The sequence below is a fragment of the Eurosta solidaginis genome, chromosome 5, assembly GCF_040869045.1.
Source record: "Eurosta solidaginis isolate ZX-2024a chromosome 5, ASM4086904v1, whole genome shotgun sequence".
Classification (NCBI taxonomy): Eukaryota; Metazoa; Arthropoda; class Insecta; order Diptera; family Tephritidae; genus Eurosta; species Eurosta solidaginis.
Genome location: NC_090323.1, coordinates 191,996,958 through 192,019,912, shown reverse-complemented (window position 1 = coordinate 192,019,912; position 22,955 = coordinate 191,996,958). Strand labels below are relative to the sequence as shown.

The 22,955-nt window shown below is 36.2% G+C and overlaps 1 protein-coding gene across 9 annotated transcripts in view; it reads left to right on the top strand.

Moving 5' to 3' along the window:
* The window catches only part of Lmpt (Limpet), a 958,773-nt gene that overhangs the window by 897,480 nt on the left and 38,338 nt on the right, over positions 1-22,955 (top strand). Inside the window, exon 1 of one of the 9 annotated variants that reach the window (XM_067787099.1) lies at positions 14,919-15,068. The exons of the other annotated variants lie outside the window; for them this stretch is intronic. The gene's annotated coding sequence lies outside the window, so the exon portion shown is untranslated. Of the gene's footprint in view, positions 1-14,918; positions 15,069-22,955 lie in introns of those variants that run through there. 9 annotated transcript variants of the gene reach the window in all.

Below are 22,955 nucleotides of genomic sequence, written 5' to 3'. Positions count from 1 at the left end.
AAATCTCTTGCCGGCAGCGCTTTGGGTAAATGCAAAGAAACGCTCATTACCACTTACAAAAAAAATTGGCCGGCCGATTACATGCTTTGCGTCTCCGATATGGCCGCCAAGCATAAAGGTTACTCACTGGAAGAAAATACAAGCCTGTCAAAATATCATTCTCATGACCGCTGTACAGGCTGTTATCATATGTTCCCAGAACACCACCTACACAATAAGGTGAGAGTCCTCCCCATTAGGGAGTGAAATGAAATGCTGAACAAACAGTTTCTGTTGAAGAACCCAACAGACATCTGATTAAAGAGGCCACACCTCCCAGGGGCTTAAGAAGTCATCTCCGTAAGCATTATGACGAAATATGGCCCCTGAGAACACAGCTGTATAAAGTAAAAAAAACACAAACAGCTCCTCAGTGATATCCACAAACACGCGTTCGACCTCTATGCTGGGAATTGCCCGGCGAATCTACTTCTTAAAGAAAAAGAGGAAAAGAGGAATGCACTCTCGCCAGGGAGGTGCGCGTAACTCTAGCTCAACTTCGATCTGGGTACTGTAACAGGTGAAACCATTACCCATGCAGAATCCACCCCGACATACATAATGTATGTTCTGCTTGCAATGTGTCCCCACATAACACCCGAAGGCCTTGGGGAGTGTTATCGATGTTAATGGTCCTTTGCCGGATGCAGATCCGGTACGTTCCGGTACCAAGCCCGGCCATGTCGGGGACGATTTGTTATGACCACATACGACCTTCTAGGCCATACCGCCCTCCCACCCCCTAGATCAATCAGGAGTTCGGGGTCGCCAGAGCCTCGGCTGTTAATGAAACGGGATTCCCCTCGGATAGGTGAGGTTGACAATTGAGTTTGGAGAAGCGATATATATTTCGCTGGCAACCTGAAAGTGTTGCGCTACACAACCCCTTGAATCTGGTATTTTAGTCGCCTCTTACGACAGGCATACCTACCGCGTGTATATTCTAAGCCCCTAACCCGTTGGGGGGACACCACCCAACTCTTAAATTGCAATGTGGAACCAACGCCTCTAACACTCCTCTCACTAGGGTCCACCTCTGTTGAAACTGTAAGTTTCCTTGAACTCCCGTTAGAGGACATTAATGAAAATTTGTCATCGGTCGCGCTTATTAGATGGGGCGAAGCATTTCTATAACAACAACATAAAATTTCAAATATAACATAACATAACACTGAATAATGCAACAATATATAACATATATGTAAATGAACATAGCATAACATATCGTAACGTAACATAACATTGTTTAAATGTTTCTCAAATTATTAAATAAATTATAAATCAAAAATTGCTTCAAATAAATGTTTTCTTAACATAACTCGATTTGTTGAACCGCGAAAAACGGTTAAACGCCATACAAGTAAGGATGTAACACGACTAAGATTAAGTTAAACTAAGCTTCGTTAAGGTCAGCCTTGTCAGTGCAAGTTTGAACATGAGATAAAATTGACTAGAATTTAACCCTACCTCTTTGGCGGCGCCTCCCATAAATTCAGAAAGCAAAAATTCAGAAACACATTTTTTTCAGAAAACATTAGTCAGAACCCTTTTTTCAGAAAGACAAAATTCAGAGGTCAAAACTCAGAAGTCAAATCTCAGAAGTCAAATTTCAGAAGTCAAATTGCTGGAGTCACATTTTAGAAGTGAAAATTCAGAAGTCAAACTTCAGAAAGTAATCAGACGACAGAAAAACCATTAAATTTTTCTCAAAATTCAAAAACGTTTATTTATTTGGAAGGAACTATGCATAAAGAAAAACTCGTACGATCTAAAATTTTGAATTGTGTATCATAACAATAATAATGATAAAATAATTATTGTTAGGTCTTGAGCTCGATTCGAACCCGCGATCCTTTGAATTTACAGTATCAAAAAAACGAATTCTTTATATTTTTTCTTGCGGTTCCGATATGGCTCGCCTCCAGCTGAAAATTGCTTCAGTTTTGTTTCTATTATTGCCTGTTCGTTTTTTATTTTATTTATGCAACTAATGACGTTGTGCCACCTTTCGATGGAATTATTTCAACGGACTTCACCCAATTTGGTGTTATTACACATATTCCATAATCCGATTGAATCTTTCGACGTTGCTGTGTTCCAGGCTGAAAAAAATTCAGAAGTAAAATTTCAGAAGTCAAATTCAAAATTTTTGCTATCTGATTACTTTCTGAATTTTGACATCTGAAATTTTACTTCTGAAATTTGACTTCTGAAATTTGACTTCCGATTTTTGACTTCCGAAATTTGATTTCTGATTTTTTGTTTCTGAGTTTTGACTCCTGAATTTTGGCTTTCTGAAAAAAGGGTTCTGACTAATGTTTTCTGAAAAAATGTGTTTCTGAATTTTTGTTTTCTGAATTTATGGGGCAACCCTCTTTGGCCGCTTAAGCTAAGCAAAATTTTTTTGTTGTCGAACATGGTGGCAAGGTTTAACTCTAGTCAGCTTTAATCGAAGTTTAAGCTCGCACTGACAACCTGACCTTAGTCTGCCAACTTTTCAACTCAGATTTTAACCATAGATGGCGCCACCTGTGCTCCATCTATTAGTGAAATCTTAGGATATAATTTGTTTGTATTATGTTCTTTTATTCAAATCCAGTTTGTTTAACCTTAAAACAATATGGTAAATAGTTTAATTGAATAGAATTATGTATTTAATTAGCGAGCTTTGCTCATATTGCTTTATACAATGGTTTTTGTAATTGATATTAGAGAAAAATTGTAAGTTTACAAACGGCGATGGTTACTAAGACATGTTTCTGAATTTCACTTCTTCATCAGCTAGCTTTTCGGGGGCTGAGCGTTGAACTCGAATCTCCAACATTCATATCAGTGCAAGCCTTTAGCCAGATGAATGTCCCGTTGTTCGCTGTACAATTGGTCTCTAAGAGTTGCCGTTTTGTTTATATTCCTTTTGATCACCATGTAGGCACATACACTCTGTATGTAGTTTATTCCTAATGGTGTGGATATGATTTTTAGGCGCGCTTTTTGAAAGCTTAGTAACATTTAGAATAGAATTATAAATAAATTGATAACGGGCAATATTTTGATTTACATAACTTCAATAAATAAAAAGTTTGGCGCTAAATAAACGTAAAATATTGCTTTAAAAGCAAAACAAAAGAGTTTTAAACAAAGGTAACAATAAAATAAAGAACAAAATATATTTTGACATTTTTTATTAATCCAAAATTTCCATGCGCTTCCAAAAATGTCAGAATTGTTCTATTTCTTTTCGATAAACTTGCCTAATTTGCAATAAAATCATCAATATTTTTTTGATATGCACAATACATGTCATCCCACATTTATTAATAAACAAAAGCTTGTCATACCGAAATTTGTTTTAGATATATGTCAATAACTGTAATCATAAATTAAACTAAATTATGTTAATGTTACTCGTACAACAGTGAATTGATTATCTCCAAAATTCCATACACACGCTCATACATTCATATATATATGTATAACTGCAAAAAAAGTCAAACTGGTCAAAAACGCCAACGCAATTTCGCCAAACGTCGAAGTACAACCTTTGTTTACACACTACACACACAGGTGGACGACACACTACCTCTCTGCTCATACCCATTTAATCTCTCTCGGTGCACTTGTCACTGACTTGTAAATATTTGGTGTTGAGGCGTTCACAAAAAGTATTTTATATTATCGCTGACTCTTAACCGCTTGGAAGGTTAATATTTCCATTGTTGTGTTTGCAATTGTTATTGACTTACAATAATAATATCGATGCAGTAGTAATACATAGCAATACAATTTCAAGTTCACTTCAAACTGCCCACATAAAATTTGTGAGTATGTTTACTAGGCCGGGTCGATTTGTGGGGAGGCAAAAAAATCGCCCATTGCTCTGTGAAAATCATATTCTAGGGATCAAAATAAGAAAATTTGCAGAAGTAACTATACCTCTAAAACGAATTCTGATGATTGCGTCGTAGGGGCAAATTTTGAAAAATCCCACTTTGAAATGCCTATGTTTTTTTCTTTTTGGAGTTTATTTTTCTCTTTAGAAATTTATTTAGTCAGAAGATATGTAAATGAAAAAATGAATTTATTTTAGTAATAGAAAAGAAATTAAAAAAAATTATTAGAAATTAGCGTTTTTACAACCCCCTTTTAAAACCAAGGCATCACTGTGATGCATTTGCATGTCGTAAACAAAGTTGTATGGGTTTTTTATTCAACCGTTTTAAAAAATGAAGGTATCACTATGACACAATTGCAGATCGTAAAATTGCTTGTGTTGTTTTTTTAAGCCACCACAAGACGCAGCAGGTAGAATTGAAATTACCCCTACCCATAAGTTCGACCCAAAGGGGGGGACATCAGAATTCGTTTTAGAGGTATGATTCCTTCGGCAAAGTTTCTTATTTTGATCCCTAGAATACGATTTTCACAGAGCAATGAGCGATTTTTAAATCGACGCACCCTAATGTTTACCCTGGCGGAAAATAATTGTTGAACGATAGCATTGCGTATTCAAAATTCCTTGAAGTTACCTGCGGTGGTAATCGGACCCGATGCCTTCGGTAAATTGCACTTAACCGTTTAAACGGGTTTGGCCGTGCAACATATCGTGCCAGTTTCTTCATGAGCCAACTGGGTCAGTCGTTTTCTATTTTTTCCTTACAATGTAGTGGAGACATCCCAATTCTGGGCTGAGCATATTCTCTCATTCGCTTAACATGACCTGGTTAGAGTAGCCGCTGTATTTTCATTTGCTTGACTATATTGATGTATGCGTAAATTTTGAACGCGTCACCCTGTTGCTTATTCTCTGCTCCCTCGTAAGCTTGTGTGTTTCTGTCACAAAATATTTCCCTTTGAAGGAAAAAATAGACACCATTACCCACGAACTCGGCCATTTTTCAGAGCGCTAGGTGACGTTGTTCAGCATATTTTCCAGAAAAGAAAACGCAATAATGGGAATGGTGTAACAATCCTATCGAGTAGCCAGGCAACTCATAGGCTCTCCGAGCACCAGTGATCATATCGCACCTAGCGTTGTATTTTGGAGAAAATCACTTACCTTGTTTAGTATTTAAGTCGCCGTAATATAAAGAGAAACATAATATTCGATTAGTTAAACAGATGCGGCTTAGGGTTTCACATTATAAGACTTTCTACTCAGGTGTTGCCGCCCAGATGTTTTACATGTTAGACGCCACTACAGTCGCCCACCTAATCATATTACATATATATATTTCGGTTCCCCCAATTAAGACGAAACTTGGTACGTAGGCATGGTATCATATTCAAAGACTTTCCATTTGAATAATGAAACTACGACTGTTGAGGTTGCCACCTTTTCGAAAATTGTATGAGCTATGTCAACATGTATAAAAACGGAAATCATTTTAGGTTATGTATGTATATTAAAGTATATTAAAACATTTGTTAGTAGAGTTGCCACCAAGGATTGTCATCTCACTTATTATACTCATGATATTTGGAGCCATAACCGCCGAAAAGGCTTAAGCGATATGCAGACAATTTTGCAGTAGTCCTGAAAAAATTTTAAGATTTATACAAATTGTCTCTAAAGCTTTAATTACCTTAGCAATAACTTCTCATCTATGTGAATGTTGACTCCAATCAAAAATAGAAAATCTAAAATTTTGTCGCTTAAGTAAATTTTGCGGTTATGATTGATTTGTACAAGGCTGTCGTTTAAAACTCAAAATAATTAGGTAGCTCTTTGCCTAGATTAGTATTGATAACACTTTTCTTCGGGAAATGGAGTCCAACAGGGATTGGAACTGGGACTGACAGCGGCAATGACACTGACACTGGGACTTGGACCGGGACTGGGACTAAGGCTTGGAGTTGGGGTAGGACTGGGACTGGGAGAAAGGGATGGAGAACAACAGGAAGAGCTAGAGAGAAAAGAAAGCACTGAAGGAGAAAGAGATAGGGTTAGACGAAGATAGAGACATATTGATAGATGGAGCGGAAAAGATGGAGAGGGAGAAAGGGACGCAGGAAAATATACGATAAAGACAGAGGAAATAGTGAATAAAAAGATAAGGACAAGGAAGAGAGAGGCGAAGGGAGAGTAAGAGGTAAAAACTGTTTAAAAGTTGTGCAGATAGACCACAGCTAGGGCAGAGAAACGTCGGTCGGGTCTGCTACTCCATCAAATAAAATAAAGTCGTTAAATCTCGATTTAATGTAATAACTCCAAACATATATCTCCGATTTAAAAAAGGTTTTTTACATTTTAAAGCTTTGCTATGTTAGATGGTTAATTTCGATATAATTAAGGAATCTATAGTAGGGGCGTGGTAAATTGCTAACAGTTGGTAAAAAAATCATGAAATTGTAGTTTGCAAAGCTATAGATCAATAACGAATCACTCGATTAATATGTTTCTTACTTGCAACTTAACTTTGAATTATGTACTTTCGACCTTTTTAAAAAAATTGATTCCTTTCTTATACATATAACCAAAATTGCGTAAACAAAAGTTACATTTTTCAAAAAAAAAAAATCAGCTTGTGTGTGTGTTCCCTGTCAACCATCCGTACAAGCATGCGCTCCGCGACAGTATTCCACTACATCAGATGTTGAATTAGGTCAAATGCTGAAAAAAGCCAGCTAGATCAGCATGTCTACCTGTGTCTGTAAACAAGTACGCATTTTGGTTTCATATCGTTTTGTTTCATCGTCGTATACATATTTACGCAATTGAGTCTCATATATCTTTCAAACATTGCCTTCTGTTGAAACTTTTAATTATTATAATTTATTGATAAAGACAATCAAATAAGGGAGCATTACAAGTAGTCATGCAGATAACCCAAAGTTTGGTCAGAATAACGTCTCCCGAGTCTGCTAGTAGTTGGAAAGCAAAATTCCTAGAGGGCAGGTCACACTTGTGCATCCCTACCGCAATCTGATGATAGCACGACTCGTACTCGTACATATATTTTTGTCCCAGCAGTCTGCACTCTTTCAGGCATTCATATTTCAGTACTCAAGTCGCTTCATACATACATATATGAAGATATCTAATAAACTAGATGTTCTACATAATTACATATATAAATATGCAAATGCAAATTGACACCATAGGACAAGTAACGCTACGACTAAAAAACTGCAACAACAACTATGAGACCGTACGCATATGGCTTGTTATGCATATACAACGAGCTTTGGCAGTTGTCTAAATTTTTTCTTTCTTCTATTCTAATTTAAAAATTTTTTCAATTAAGAAAAAATTTATCATAACAATAATAATGAAGAAAAATTATTGTTAGGCCTTGAGCTCGATTCGAACCCGCGATCTTACAAATCAGTAGGCCGATATAACAACAAAAATTGTTAATACATCCCAGAGCACGGGGAAAAAAGTGTCAATAAAATATGACACTATGGCAGCATTGCCATCAAACAAGTCCAATTTTCACATCCATTCTGCAACAGATGTCGCAGTGTTGTGAATATCAATTGGCACGAACCAGAATAGATGTAGGATTAATGAAGACAAACAAAAAACCGCTGTGATGGCTGAATGGTCATAGCAGCGGCGCCTAAACGTTGCCGATGAAGGAATTTAGCAGTTCCCGAAATGGATCTATACAACAAGCTTTGGCAGTTGTCTAAATTTTTTCTTTCTTCTATTCTAATTTAAAAAATTTTTCAATTAAGAAAAAATTTATCATAACAATAATAATGAAGAAAAATTATTGTTCGGCCTTGAGCTCGATTCGAACCCGCGATCTTACAAATCAGTAGGCCGATATAACAACAAAAATTGTTAATACATCCCAGAGCACGGGGAAAAAAGTGTCAATAAAATATGACACTATGGCAGCATTGCCATCAAACAAGTCCAATTTTCACATCCATTCTGCAACAGATGTCGCAGTGTTGTGAATATCAATTGGCACGAACCAGAATAGAAGTAGGATTAATGAAGACAAACAAAAAACCGCTGTGATGGCTAAATGGTCATAGCAGCGGCGCCTAAACGTTGCCGATGAAGGAATTTAGCAGTTCCCGAAATGGATCTATACAACAAGCTTTGGCAGTTGTCTAAATTTTTTCTTTCTTCTATTCTAATTTAAAAAATTTTTCAATTAAGAAAAAATTTATCATAACAATAATAATGAAGAAAAATTATTGTTAGGCCTTGAGCTCGATTCGAACCCGCGATCTTACAAATCAGTAGGCCGATATAACAACAAAAATTGTTAATACATCCCAGAGCACGCGGAAAAAAGTGTCAATAAAATATGACACTATGGCAGCATTGCCATCAAACAAGTCCAATTTTCACATCCATTCTGCAACAGATGTCGCAGTGTTGTGAATATCAATTGGCACGAACCAGAATAGATGTAGGATTAATGAAGACAAACAAAAAACCGCTGTGATGGCTGAATGGTCATAGCAGCGGCGCCTAAACGTTGCCGATGAAGGAATTTAGCAGTTCCCGAAATGGATCTATACAACGAGCTTTGGCAGTTGTCTAAATTTTTTCTTTCTTATATTCTAATTTAAAAATGTTTTCAATTAAGAAAAAATGTATCATAACAATAATAATGATAAAAAATTATTGTTAGGCCTTGAGCTCGATTCGAACCCGCGATCTTACAAATCAGTAGGCCGATATAACAACAAAAATTGTTAATACATCCCAGAGCACGGGGAAAAAAGTGTCAATAAAATATGACACTATGGCAGCATTGCCATCAAACAAGTCCAATTTTCACATCCATTCTGCAACAGATGTCGCAGTGTTGTGAATATCAATTGGCGCGAACCAGAATAGAAGTAGGATTAATGAAGACAAACAAAAAACCGCTGTGATGGCTGAATGGTCATAGCAGCGGCGCCTAAACGTTGCCGATGAAGGAATTTAGCAGTTCCCGAAATGGATCTATACAACGAGCTTTGGCAGTTGTCTAAATTTTTTCTTTCTTATATTCTAATTTAAAAATTTTTTCAATTAAGAAAAAATGTATCATAACAATAATAATGATAAAAAATTATTGTTAGGCCTTGAGCTCGATTCGAACCCGCGATCTTACATATTTAACATCTTGAATTTTTCAGAACAGAAATCTTAAAGTGATTAAATATTCATAAATAAATAGCTCGCCAGCGGCAACAACTTCGTATAAACCAGTTACTTTTAACAACAAAAGTATAATTTGTTTTTATTATTGAAGCATTCATAATTGTATGCACAAATATTTACATGTAAATTTTTAGCTTGAACACAATTATCAGGTCAGTAAAAAGACATAAACGCTATTTGGCTCTAAGCTTCATCGCACACCGTTGCTCATGCGCAGTAGCATTTCGTAGGTGATAACAATAGCAGCAATTAGTGTGACAGCGTTTGGTTTTTTTTTTTTGTAATCTCCCCGTTACCTGTCGGAATATGAGCAGTTAAATTATGTAGGTTCGATTATTTATGGGCCCGATGCGCTTTTGCCGAGATTGAGACTTGAATTTGAATTTTTGTGCCATAGGTTCAGCCACTTGTCTTTCTAATAAGATGCCCCAACCCTATACTATCCGTAGCCAAAAATAGCAATCATTCAGTGAGTTTTCTAGCTCCGCATCACGCTCAATTCTTACGGGAATGCTCTGGATCTTTGTGAAACTTGAGAAGCAGAGGTGGTGATATTTTTGTACACATGAGTTGTGTTTGGCAGATGTCGCCGTGGGCTCATTTTTGTAGTGTACTTGATTGTATTGATACTACTTTAGTCACGTTAGGCTATACGTTTATTGATCCAACGTAAATTTATTACATAAATAATACTCCTACAATTAATAAATGAAATTTAGTTTAAAATTGAGATGTTCTTGCTGAAACGTGTTGCGCGTCGGCCGTTGCGTTCAAGAATCTGTTATTAGCCCAAAACGGGTTGCCGTCATGCAGAAAAGTGAGCATGTTGCAACAGTTTAACACGGGTCAAGCAGCGACATCTATTTTTGAAAGAGTAATTTTATTAAAGGCAGCTTTGCCAAACTAAAGACAAGAAATTGATAAACTATGTGGCTCACAAATCAAACCAGACTGCTATCAAATATTGATTGAAGAATAAAGATGTTGCATGCACAAACTTCAGTGGAAAGCAGCGGAGCTTCACAAAATTCTAGTAGGTCATTTTCACCACACCAAAAACTTTAACACAATTTTTAACATAATTTGTGCACACAAAATACACTGATTGGGGTTTTAGAGAGTAAAAGTTAAAATTCTGAACACATTAGCTGAATAAAAAGTATACAAATAATTGTTAAATAATATATACAGACAGTGGTAGTTTGACAAATTCTGCTGTGGTGAGTGGTGAATGTGACCTACTAGGGTTTTATGAAGCTTACTTCACACTCTTACTTCTCTATCTTAAAATTGTCTCTGCTTCTATATGGATTTATCTGGCTGAAATGGATATTGTTGCTTTTACATGCAAAATTATTAATCTGGTTCTGATCTTTGTGATGGCATCATGGCTAATATCTTACATGCCTTCTCGGTGGCAAGGTATTCAGATTGAAGCACCCTCGATGCGTTAAGGGACACAAAGACACGATCAGGCTGCGAAGCATTTCGTGTTAAAAATACACTCGAAGAGCGAGCCGTTTTAGAGAAATCGTCTTAATTATTTTGATGCTGGTATTGACGGCACTCCAGTCGGAAGTCTTTGGCTAGTTAACCCAGCACTCTAAATCCATATTACGGCGGTCGGTCGCGTGCAATATATCCTACTAAAAGTGGTAGTCCAATATAACAAACTTCGAATATCTACTTCCATGGGGAACGCATACCTCATACCCTTTATACATATAGTATGTACACATTTTTCAACTACCCTCTTTACTTAAATGCACCCCATATAAACTTGAACTTACTTATAATTTAACGGTACATATAAGGTGTCGTCTACCCAACCCACTTAGCCAAAAGCGATGTTCATCATTGAAAAATTAAAAATAAATGCTGTCACCCAAACTTGTTCAGCTCTGAGCACTAAATATGATGAGCTAAGCGAGAATAGAGCGAGCTGAGCGACTCTAATTACGGCTGCTCTCTGAGCTAATGTAAACTTCAAAACAAAAAACAAATGATCAGTAAGCAAAAAATGTTAGCAAAACAAAATTCAAACTATTCGCTGAGTGGAGAGTGTTATTTGATGCATTCAGATTATAAAATGCTCATCTAGCGGTTCATTACAAAAACCAAAGATGTAAGCAGTGTTCGGACTTGAAATTTGTAAAAGTAGTAGATTTGACGAAAAATCGTACTCGGTTTAGCTCATATATGTAATACTTCTATATCACTACTACTGAACTGTGCAGCCTGTCAAACATTATAGTACAGATATACAACGAGAGAAGGAGACAAAATCTCAAGGCTGTCGTTAAATTTTTGTAAAAAAGGGGCTTAAATATATGTATATTTCAACAAGCCGTCTATCACCGATGTACTCAATTGCAAAAATTATTTTTCTAAGCATGAATTCAAACGAGCTTTGACGGATGAGTCATATTGCAACTTAAAGACGCACGCGCAGGGATTCGAGGATTATATCTCTTCATTACGAGATGCTAATGGCACCCTTCTGGTTCAATCTGGCCGGAAAACAGGATTCGTTGGTATGATCGTTGCTTTAAGAAATATTTTTCCACTATTTGAGAAGCTTAAACATTTTGGCATGACATACCTTTTAACTCATAAGCTTTCACAAGACTTCCTGGAAACCTCTTTTGGTGCAGTTGGGGCAAGAGGGGGTTTCAACAACAATCCCAACGCAGCTCAATTTAAAAGTGCATATAGACGACTCTTAGTAAGGCACGAGTTAAGTGGGATTGAAAGTGGCAATTGTACCTTCGACGGCGTATCCATTCTAGAGGCATCATCAGCGTCTATTAGTATCCTTAAAAAAAAAATAGCGAGGTAATAGATTTCGAGTTAGCAAATGTTTATGTTAATACGATGTGGGGATTGTCTGTATATGTGGACAATGTTGTTCGTTATATTGCTGTCTACATTGCTTGGAAGGTACAAAAGAAAATAAAATGTTCCACATGTCAAGGAAAATTTATAGGTGAATAAATGCCTTTACTTTCAGCGCACACAAATAAAGGTACGTTTGTCGCACCATCTGTGGACATATGTAATATTTTTATAGTATCAGAGAAAGCTTTAAGACAAGTGATGCATTCTCCAATAGTATCATGGACGATCACATAGCCATCGAAAATTTATTTAGCAATGGCATCTTTAATAATCATCGGACGCAGCTGTGTAAGGAAGTAATAAGTTTTTATTTGGATATTCGTTTGTTTTTTGAAAAGCATGGACGAAAAAGAGTATGTTAGAAAAAAATTTACAAAATTGATATTATTTCAACACCAAAAGCAGCCAGCCCAGTAATCATTTTTATCAAAAATTTACTTTATTGAAAAACTCAAAATAAGTAAAATTTTGAAAACGTGACCCGTTGTCTCCCCTTTAATACTTTTTTTACACACGCTACTATAATTCACTAACACTAACAAAGCCCGCGCATGCGCAGAACATACACTTGCACAGTTTCAGCAAAGAATGATTTACAGAAAATTTGCATATTAGGGAGATAGGAAGGTATTGATATATAAGTATTATATATATGGTTTAGAAAAAGAAAGCAGATTTTGGTAATCGTTTAAATAGCTTCGTAGTAATGGCTTTTGTGGACTGCGTTATACTTAGAACAATTTGTGATACCACTAACCTCTTAAGCTGCAGTTACCCACCGACGTGTGTATCGTACGTATACGTATGCCGTACGTACACACATTTGAGCGAAATTTATGCCCGTAGTTGCAACGAAAAAAATGCTGCCATTTACCTGTTTGAATGCATGCTTATGGAAACAACAACTTTTTCTATTTTAATTTTTGATGTTGTAAAAGGCTGGAATTAATATTAAATAAGTATAAATAGATGACATATTTATAATCTGCACTTTTACATAATTATTTCGAATTATTTTCACAATTTTTCAAACTTTAATTAGGTGTTTTTGAATAAAACTGCAAACAGTCAAATATTAGCGCACAAAAGTTTACTAGGAAACTCTGTCTAGTGAGAGAGCGATCAGCTGACACGTTCTTACGGAAAAAATCAAAATGAAATGCGTTGCACGTGGGTGAGTTTTCATTTACATTGCACATTCATAAGATAGGTCGTGTCAGCTGACACGTTTTTTGTACGTACGTTCGTGGGTAACTGCAGCTTTATTCTCTTAAGAGACAACTCAATTGGACTTCGCCTACGGCCAGTAAAGTAGATCTAGCATTGCGTTTGGTATGAGTGTAGGCGTGTAAGCCCCACTTATTACTAATAACCATCGCTGCACTGCTCCCATTCTCTTCGTAGGACTAAATGGGATTGACCACCATATTATTCATATTATTCAGTCATCATACTTGATGTTAGCCTCCCGCGTTTGCCTCGATATCAGTATAATGTAACTGTCAGTATCCATAAAATACTCCCTAGCAAAGGTCGACGGGTGATCAGCACAGTTCCCTACCATCTAGATCCTCAAATAGCTCGTTCACAATCACATCCCTGTGAGGCACCAATTCTGACATTTTTAGAAGCCGTCATGCATCCTATTGCACCGTTCTGCCACTCAATAATCACCTTATAATTTCTGCCATAGTCGATTCGACTTCCACTGTTTTTTATACCTTTTAGTGGCCGCTGTTAAGGTATTATTGAAGCCTCATTGAATGTCAATAAAGAAACCTAGCCCTCTAGTGGCCCTTATATTGTTTGACAACTACATAACCAGCCATTTCTGTAGACCTAGACTTACAATAGGCTTGTTGGGATGCTTAAAACTACTCACGAAGAATCCTAGACCATGCGAAAGACAACCCCTAGTTTCCAAATCTTCAAAGGCATCAAGTACGGGCTTATTGGTCTTTCAGTAACGCTTTACAGCCTTTTCGCGCCTTTGGAATGAGGGAGACTTTGACAATATTCTAAGACATAATAATATAGCCCAGTCCTAAAAAGTTGAAGCGAAAGGAAGCCAGACTGCTGCTGGAAATCCCTAAAGATCTCCTTAGTTGTGTAAAAATTACATCATTCAGCCTATGAAATTTGTTTAGATGGGCTTTTAATGGAACGTATGACATTAGAAACACAAAATAATCATCACCAGTCATCACCCAGCTTCCACTCGCATTCCTCAGGTATGCTAATGTAGCAGGATCTCTCTACAGGACCTTTCTGAGCCTCATGAACCTATGATACCCTTCCCCGCTTTTTTAGAGGTTCACCTTTATTTATTTATTTATTGACCTAGGAGTACCGCTGGGTTCTACTGTCTAAACTCGAATTTAAAAATGCCCAACCCAGTCTTATAGAACTTCGAATCCAATCGTAATTGTCCATGTTAAAAAGCCGCCTACTGGAATTTCAGGGGTCATTAAGTGTCTCCGTCTATCACGGAGGTTTTCCCTTAAATGCAAAAGAAAATTTATCTACCTACGTATCCCATCAAATTTCAGAAAGCACTGTTGCTTATAATCGTTCTATTTCAAGTTCGATTATCTGCGGTTCCTTAAAGAGATTTTACCGTTGCTTAGAGGAGCAAGGTGATAGATCTGCTACTTTAGTTGCAGAAGTATGAACACTGGCTGTAAATATGTATAACTTGCTACTGGTTGCTATAAACAACAATGTAAATATAACTCTAACTCTGCGGAAGAACCAGAAACGCAAATTGCCGTCAACACTGGAATAACGAAAGAGTGAATATTGAGTGTTCGAATTGTTGCTATGAATACTCGTACTTGCGCGTGAAATTAAATATTTGTTTACTTTGCTTCCATGTGCTCGAAGTTGATTTCTAGCGCTTAGCAATCGAATCAATTGGCAGCTCGATGTCAGCACAATTTAAGCGTTTAATTCAGTAACAAAACAACATTCGGCGTGTTTGGAATGTTACGGCAATAATAACGGTTTTTCAACTGCAGTAATATTTTTTATTTATTTTGTTTAATATTTACGTGAATAAAAGTCTAGACGGCGCGAAGTAGACTTTAAAAAAGTAGTGGAAATAATAAATATAAAAAAATATTAAAAACTTAAAATAAATCTTAAAGAGAAAATGTCGTTTTTTTATAAAAAAACTAAATTGGTTTTTGTTTTTGTTTTTTATTTTAACTTTTTTCTTTTTTTTTTTTTTGAATAAAAGTTTTTTATAAAATGCACCGCATACTCATGATTTCTTAAAAAACCATTTGTAAAAAAATAAAAAATTTGCACTGTGTATAAAACGTTTTCCTGAGATTTTGTTAGCACAACAAAGTATTCGTTAAAAAAATAAACTCAGTGTACAAATATTAAAAAAAAAACGCAGATGTGCTCGTTCTGTTGTTTTGTTCGATCAGCTTTTTAGTTTACTTAATTAGCGAATGGCCAAAAGTGAAAACAACGGCGGAAATGAAAATATAGAAGGGAACAATAAATTTTGTTCTGCATTTTACATATTTTTATAATTTTTTTGCATAATAATACTGATTTTAACTTGTATATACTATTAGCGCAATCTTTTGTTGGCTAGTTGCAATAAAACAAGGTGCAGAAGGCGCTATCAATTTTTTGAATTCATATTTCAACTCGGCAACAAAAGATTACAGCTAGTGTTTCATTTCATTCTTTGCCTAGCAAACATTCTGAGTTATAAAAGAGTCATAAAAACACCACGCTCAAAGCGTTTACATTATAAGCTCATTTAAGACCCCGAAATTAGTTCATTTTCTTTCTTGCAATGTTCGTCCGATATGGACATTATTTCATACATTATGTGAGCCTTAAATAGGAGTCTGATTGGACTCCTATTGCGCTCATAAACAGCTCATAATTTGCTTCTTATACGACTCTTTTCGGAGCCATTTATGTGCTTTATATTGAGGGTTAGCATTGGCCAGATCAGGGCGGATTTTGGACGCATATCCTCAAAATTGGTTGGCAAACAGGAATTTCAGAGAAAGCTCATAAAAGTAGGGCATTTCGACGTCAGCTTTAAATAGAGATATAGGAAACTCGACAGACCAACCAAAGCATACTACGGAGGCAGTTTTGTGATCACAATGAAAAAAGCACGAAATACCTATATGTTAAAATGCCGATCATTACGAAGATGATTAGATAGAAACGTCCATGCCAATTTAAATCAGCAACAGCAAGACAAATTATAAGCTATAATTTTATTCAGTCGGAATTTTTAAAAAAATTTTTCTAAATTAAAAATATGAATTTTTGTCCCAAAGTTAATTTGTTTCCTGAACTCTCTTGGTATATAGCTCATAATTTTCATTACATACATCGAGTTTACTAAAACTGCTATGCGAAAGTAATATATAAGGTACCCTCAAGTTATTCGAAAATTAATGGAGGTCACAACTGGCTCGTGAGTACGTTCACCGGTAGTTGGAGAGAGGAGTATGTGATAGATCGAAATAATCTCATAACTTTCACGGATTGAGCTAAAATACATAAATTTTTGGGCAGAAATTCGCCAACTGAAATACACTCGGAGTGTTTGCCAAATCACTGCCAAGGGCGATCTCGCTTAAAAAAGCTTTTTTTTCTAATTAAGAAATTAAAATAAAAATAAAAATAAAAACTTGTTTCTAACTTTTTCATGTTGCTTTGCCTAGCAATTGAAACCGCGATCTCCGGCGTGGTAGGCGGAGCATGCTACCACCACACCAAGGCACACGGGGAAGTTTCCTATTATTCACAATGGGTGTTCGAGGATATCGAACAGTCCAGCACCCACAATTTATCGTGGAAAACCTTCCCCTATTCCTGGGGTTGAGGTCATTGCTGTTATTCAGAAACCCTGAGCGCTTGAGAAGCTCGAGGACTATTAACTTAGTATATTCATTCTAGTAAGCTCTACACGCAACACCCTCGTTTCCAATATACACCCTCGTTTGTCTTATAGCTTTACAGTTCTAACAAAAATTTGCTTAGAAGCATATGAAAATAATTGCCGCGCTACCTGCCATACCACAGGTACGCTCGCTGCCAACGCCCGCGTAACGTTTTGATATACCAACTCAAAGCACTCACGAAAACTTCGAACTAATATCCGTTCGATTTATTTTTTAAACTTATCGAGCTGGCCGTAAAAGTAAAACCACTTGTCTAACGTTCTTCTAAAAATATGTGGCAACTTCAATCTTAAAAACATTCAGTTGGTAAGCAGTTCCTAGAAAGCAAGTCTGCTCATAGCTTTCAGAAAACCTCCGATAAGTCTCTTTCTACTATTACAACAACCATATCCCAGAACTTAGCTGAATAGTCTTTCAGAGTTCGTTTGAAAAAAAATTGTTCACACTTTGTATGGGTCTTACAACCTTAGACTAACAAAGTTGCTCCTATGATTAAAAAGAGAGGACTATAGACTCATGACAGGTATTATGACTAGACACTACCTACTGGCGTCACAACCCTTTAAATAAGGCTTGGTCAGTGATAGCAGATGTAGGAAGTGCGGGCTGGAGGAGAAAACGATCGAGCACATTCTGTGCTCTTGCCCAGCGCTTGCCAGGCTAAGATTCCAGCTATTAGGAGTGATACAGCTGTCAGATCTAGAAGCAGCAAGTGGCTTAAATCCTAGGAAGCTTCCAGTATTTGCCAAGAGGACGGAGTTATTTTGTAACATACGTCCTGGTTTTTGATAGGGGTTTTCAGTTTGGTCGTTAAACAAACTTCTGGTAACACAACGGACTCATTCAGTGTCTATGTGAGGTCCTCATAGACTTAACTTTGTATGGACACAAATTTAAAACGCCCTTCGGAAAAAAAATTGTTAATTGTCCGGCTCATACTGATATATTCATGATATGATGTTATAAACGTCGTTTAAGTTACCGCGATTGAATCAAATTATCAATTTCATGTTTATTGCGCTGTAAGCACTATTGTTTATCGATGCGGTATATCACATGATGATCTCTCAATATCACATCATGTTCAGCGTCGATGGTTTTTGGCAAAGAAACAGAACTAAGTTTATCGAAGCAATCTTGTTGAGGCAATCCTCTTCGAAAATTTTGGAAAATAGTCCGCCTTCTATCATATACATATTTTTCACTTGGTATAGACAAAAAGGCTAAGGCTCACTTGCAGAACGAAAAATTTATGTTTTAACTCAGAGTCAACCTGACATACATTTTTGACAAATTTTTTTTTAAAAACTCTGAGTTAAAAAGTTTACTTGCCGTTCTGCGAGTGGGCCTAAAGTACCAAACCGTTCTCGCATTTATGCCCAATTTAGATCGCCACCAGTGTACGTGAAGTTAATTGTCATGCCTGCCACACAAACAGATAAATGTACACGCTGCTTTTCCAACCTATAAATAACTCTTATCAGCGAACAGCTGGTCTCATATGATAATCTCAATTCACTTGACATTTGCTCGATTCACATATTTGTTTACATTTATTTGTATTCATATTTGTGCTGCATTCAAAACGATTTCGATTATTATTTCATATCAAATTTGTTTGTATACCCGAGTATGTGTTTTGTAGTATGAGCAATAGAAGCCTGCAGCCGACAGCCGGTAAACGATTATTTGCTTTTACAAACAAGCATTTGTTTATTGATATTCTTAAATACAACACATAATTCCTCAAAGCTGTGAGATACTCTTATCTACAGCATACTAAATGTAAATAGATTCTTTTAGCAAGTGATAAGTTTAACACGCTGATCGCTTGTTTGGCTGCCACTGCGTATGAGTAATCAAAGGCAGCGGGTATTTTCTATTGATGCTTTTATTTAGATATTAAATTAGATACATATGGGTATGGTTAAAGGTCATGTTCAAAGCGATATTCGTAGCATGAAATTTCTACTGTTCATTTATATAGAATAAATAATAATACTAGATATCCCATGTGTTTTGTATCTCATCACAAAAATGATATTTGAAAAAAAAAAAAATTGCGTGTTTATGAGTAACGAATTTTGCCAATTTGTGCTTGTTAAATAACAAAAGTTGTATTGTATAATTGCTTTTGTTTTTTCTTCTGTATTCTTTAATTGGCTGGCGTTACAACAATCAATAAATGTAATATATTTTTTATTGTATGAGAGTTCAACGACTGCTTGTGATTTAAAATAACAAAAAATAATCGAACAATAAATATTTAGTCGTGAAGGTCAAATATTGACATAAAATTCATTAATTTACTAAATAAAAGAGCAATAGCTTTCTAAAGGGCGTTACATGTTGAAACGTTGTCGAGTTAAATTAGCGCTTTGTTTTATTAAAAACTCATATACAGTAGCGCTAGCTTAAGAAAAAACTACAATGAAGTGTAAGACTCAAACTATGCAAACCAATCTCATAAACAATTAATAAAATACAATCTCAAAAAGGTTTTCGAAAAAATTCGACATTGTTAGACTTAAGTTTTGTGGGCTATAAAATAAAAAAAATTCAGAGAACTCCAAATAATATGGTCGAAATTTTCTCAAAATTTTTTTCGAATTTAGGATTTTTTTTAAGCTTTTTGTGATTGATTTGCATAGTTTCAAAAACAAAGTATTTTTCTAAATTATCGAAATTAAAAAAAAAAATAATAATAACCTTAATTGACGAAATTTCATTAAAAAAAAATGAATGCCGCTGCTTTTTTTTTTTTTGTTCGCTGCTGTACATATTTTACTACACAAAATTTCTACAACTTTAGCTATAAGGGTTTCGAAACCGGCATATTTAACATATGCAAAAATCACTCTTCACGATATGTCACAACAAACTGTTAATGAAAGATTAAGATATGTTAAAGAAAAAGTGTATTACTATAAGCTGAAAACATGTCTTAAACATGTCAGTATTATTGTTATCCTTAATTAAAAATCTTTGTTAAATTACAATTTTAATGCAGTCGCATTTTCATGCATATAAGGGTGTGTCTTAATGTCATGAAAGAAATTTGTGTTATGCTACACTCAGCAAATCATTTTCTCAAAAAACCAAGAATTCTCTGTGAATACAGTCGAAATTTTTACTTCTTTGTTTATTTGTATCCAATTTTTAAAATTGTATCGTCATTATTTTGGTATGCCCTTATGGGCTCTCAAGTCGTTTGCATATAGTTTTGTTTATAAACGAGTTAAACCCCTTAAATTATGCTTCTCGTTTCACCAAACCATATAAACGTGACCGTATGAAAACCGGAAACGACTTTGCAATAGCTTTAGGCTCAAATAGAGTAGACCCGTCAAAAATTTGCTTTTGTTGTCTTTCAAGACATCAAAGGGCTGTTAATACTATCCTGTCTGGGGCCATCTAAACAACCTTGGTTCGTTTAGAAGGGGTTCTAGTTGAATTCATTAACAAACTTGTCTAAAACAGAACTGTTGCAGCGAAGCAGCGTGGGGCCTTAATTGAAAAAAGGGCATTTAGACGCAAGCCACAGGGACTGTTTTGTCTTTCTACTCTGGCTTATGGTATTAAACGAAATTCTGGTGCAGATAGAAGTATGTGGTTGCTGAGTAGTTGACTTCGCTGAAGACCTGGCAATCATGGTCAGGGGTTAATTTCGGGAAGGCAGACTGAATAGTGTGGACTGGCCTCTAATACTGGTGAAATTGAAATTTCTTTTTATAAACATATTTAAGATCCCATCTTTCACAACCTTTTAGAATCCTTCCTAATACGGATAACTAGAGCAATTTATAGAGGAAATTTTCTAAAGATTTAATGTTGAGGACAGAGCTTGAAAGGTCTAGGTGACCTTTTATTGTTGCAGGAGGAAGCACACTAGGGTTGCACACTAGCTTTATGAGTTGGTAGTCAACACAATTCTGTCAGCACAACAGACGGTGCTGATAGGTATCAGCGGCATTTTAGCACAACACCACAAAATGTCGTACATCAGGTTGACATGGCGGCCAAGACGGCTGCGCTCCAGTCGTTGCGCAGGCTTTGAGATATGGGCTGACTCGTGCATTCTTTCTAACTTAGACTTCCTCCCACGCAGAACAATCTATTCAATGCTGACAAATGCCACTGTGTATGCTTCGGACACAAATTACATGGAGTTTTTTTATTATGTTTGTATGTATGTCGCCGTGCGGATGGTTCTGCCATAGTTTTATATACAGCTAGTCAATTGGTACAGGGATCAGCTGGAAAGGTAAGGTTTGTGAAGGGTAAAGCGGTTATCTCAGGCTGCCGAATCACTGTAGTGTCTCAAAAGCGGAAGTAGCTGAGATTAGGAATGCGCTAGATAGAATGCTACTCTCTCCTCCTACGGTTTCGGAATTTTACATTTACTGGGATAGCTAAGCCGCTATTATAGCTCTGAGTTTAACTTTGGCGCGATCGAAATTGTGTTGAGAGTAGCTAAAGTAGCGTGCCTTCGTGTTGAGCTATTTTGCGATTGGGATAATCTGGGTATCCTCTCAACTATTACTCTGATTTTTTGCCCAGAGGAATGCAACTGAACAGTTCGTGGAGAGCTGTATAGGATTTGGAGTTCCGCTGTTGTCTGCTCCTGATAGACCTCGGTAGAGCCAGTTTATCCTTGTCAGAAGTGAATAGCAGTGGGTCTATCAATGGTGATTGGGGTTCTGAGAGGCCAATGTTTTTGGGCGTTCATAATCATCGCCTTTTATCTAGCTAGCTGAAATTTTACTTGGGTTTTTTAAACAGGCTTTAGTCTCAATGAGTAGCTACTCAACATGCTGATATCAACGTATTCGAATTGCTCTTGAGATGTCACGGCTGAGCAAGCTGGCTGCTGTGATACTTGTTAATTATAATTGTTGTACGGTCCACATTTGAAATGTCAGACTACGCGAATGCTACCAAGCTCTATTTTATTGCGTATTTTCTGTTATGAATGAATGGAAGAGCAAGGAACACTCTTAAGCGCTCACACATCAAAAAGCACTTGCATCGACAGATATGCATGTTTTACATATGTATGTATGTAGATACGCCTACCAGCATGGACACTTCATTTTTTTTTACATTCATTTAGTTGACATATTATACATTCATTTACTTCACACTCAGCCGCCAGGTGATCACATCAGGTGAGAGGGAGAGAGTTGTGGTACACATTTAAATGCATTTCCGGTTTATAATTTACAATCACCGGTCTCTTGACACACTTGTTTTTTATACATACATACATATGTATCTAGGTATGTATGTATTTTGTCGCATGCATTTTGGGTTAACTTACGCAGACAAAGTCGGCTATGTAAATATGTATTTATTACGAAAGTTGATGACTTTTCAATTAAACATATTTCTTTCGTAGTTTCGTTCTTCTTTTTGGAATATTTGTGTAACCAGTTAAGGTTGATTGGCAGTAGCTGGGCGCCAAATATGCAGAGGCGTTTAAATGTAATGCCTGCCTACATAAAATATGCATATTCACTACCATAAATACCCTGTAAGAAAACTTTCCACATGACCCAGAACAATTAAAAAGTATTAGTACAGTATCTTGGATCTCGAGATTAGGGCAGGATGCCTCAACTTTGGGTCAGACATTTCGTAAAAAAAAGGTTAGGTGGCAACCCTCTTAAAAATAATTATATTCCGGTATGTCGCAAACTAGCTTTCATTTGATATCCGCATTGGCATATTTCATTTATTCAATTGAAAAAATAGGTGGCAACCTTTCAAAAATATCCTAAGTAAAACATCCTATAAACACAATTTCATTTATATAGATCAAGCTGTTTGGTGGCAACTTCGTAAAAATACCCTCAGAACGGCTAAATCAGCTTGTATATAAATATTGCATATAGATAGCTCATAGTTTAGAAGGATCTAATGGATATGTGTATGGAAAAATTGGGGGTTATACATCC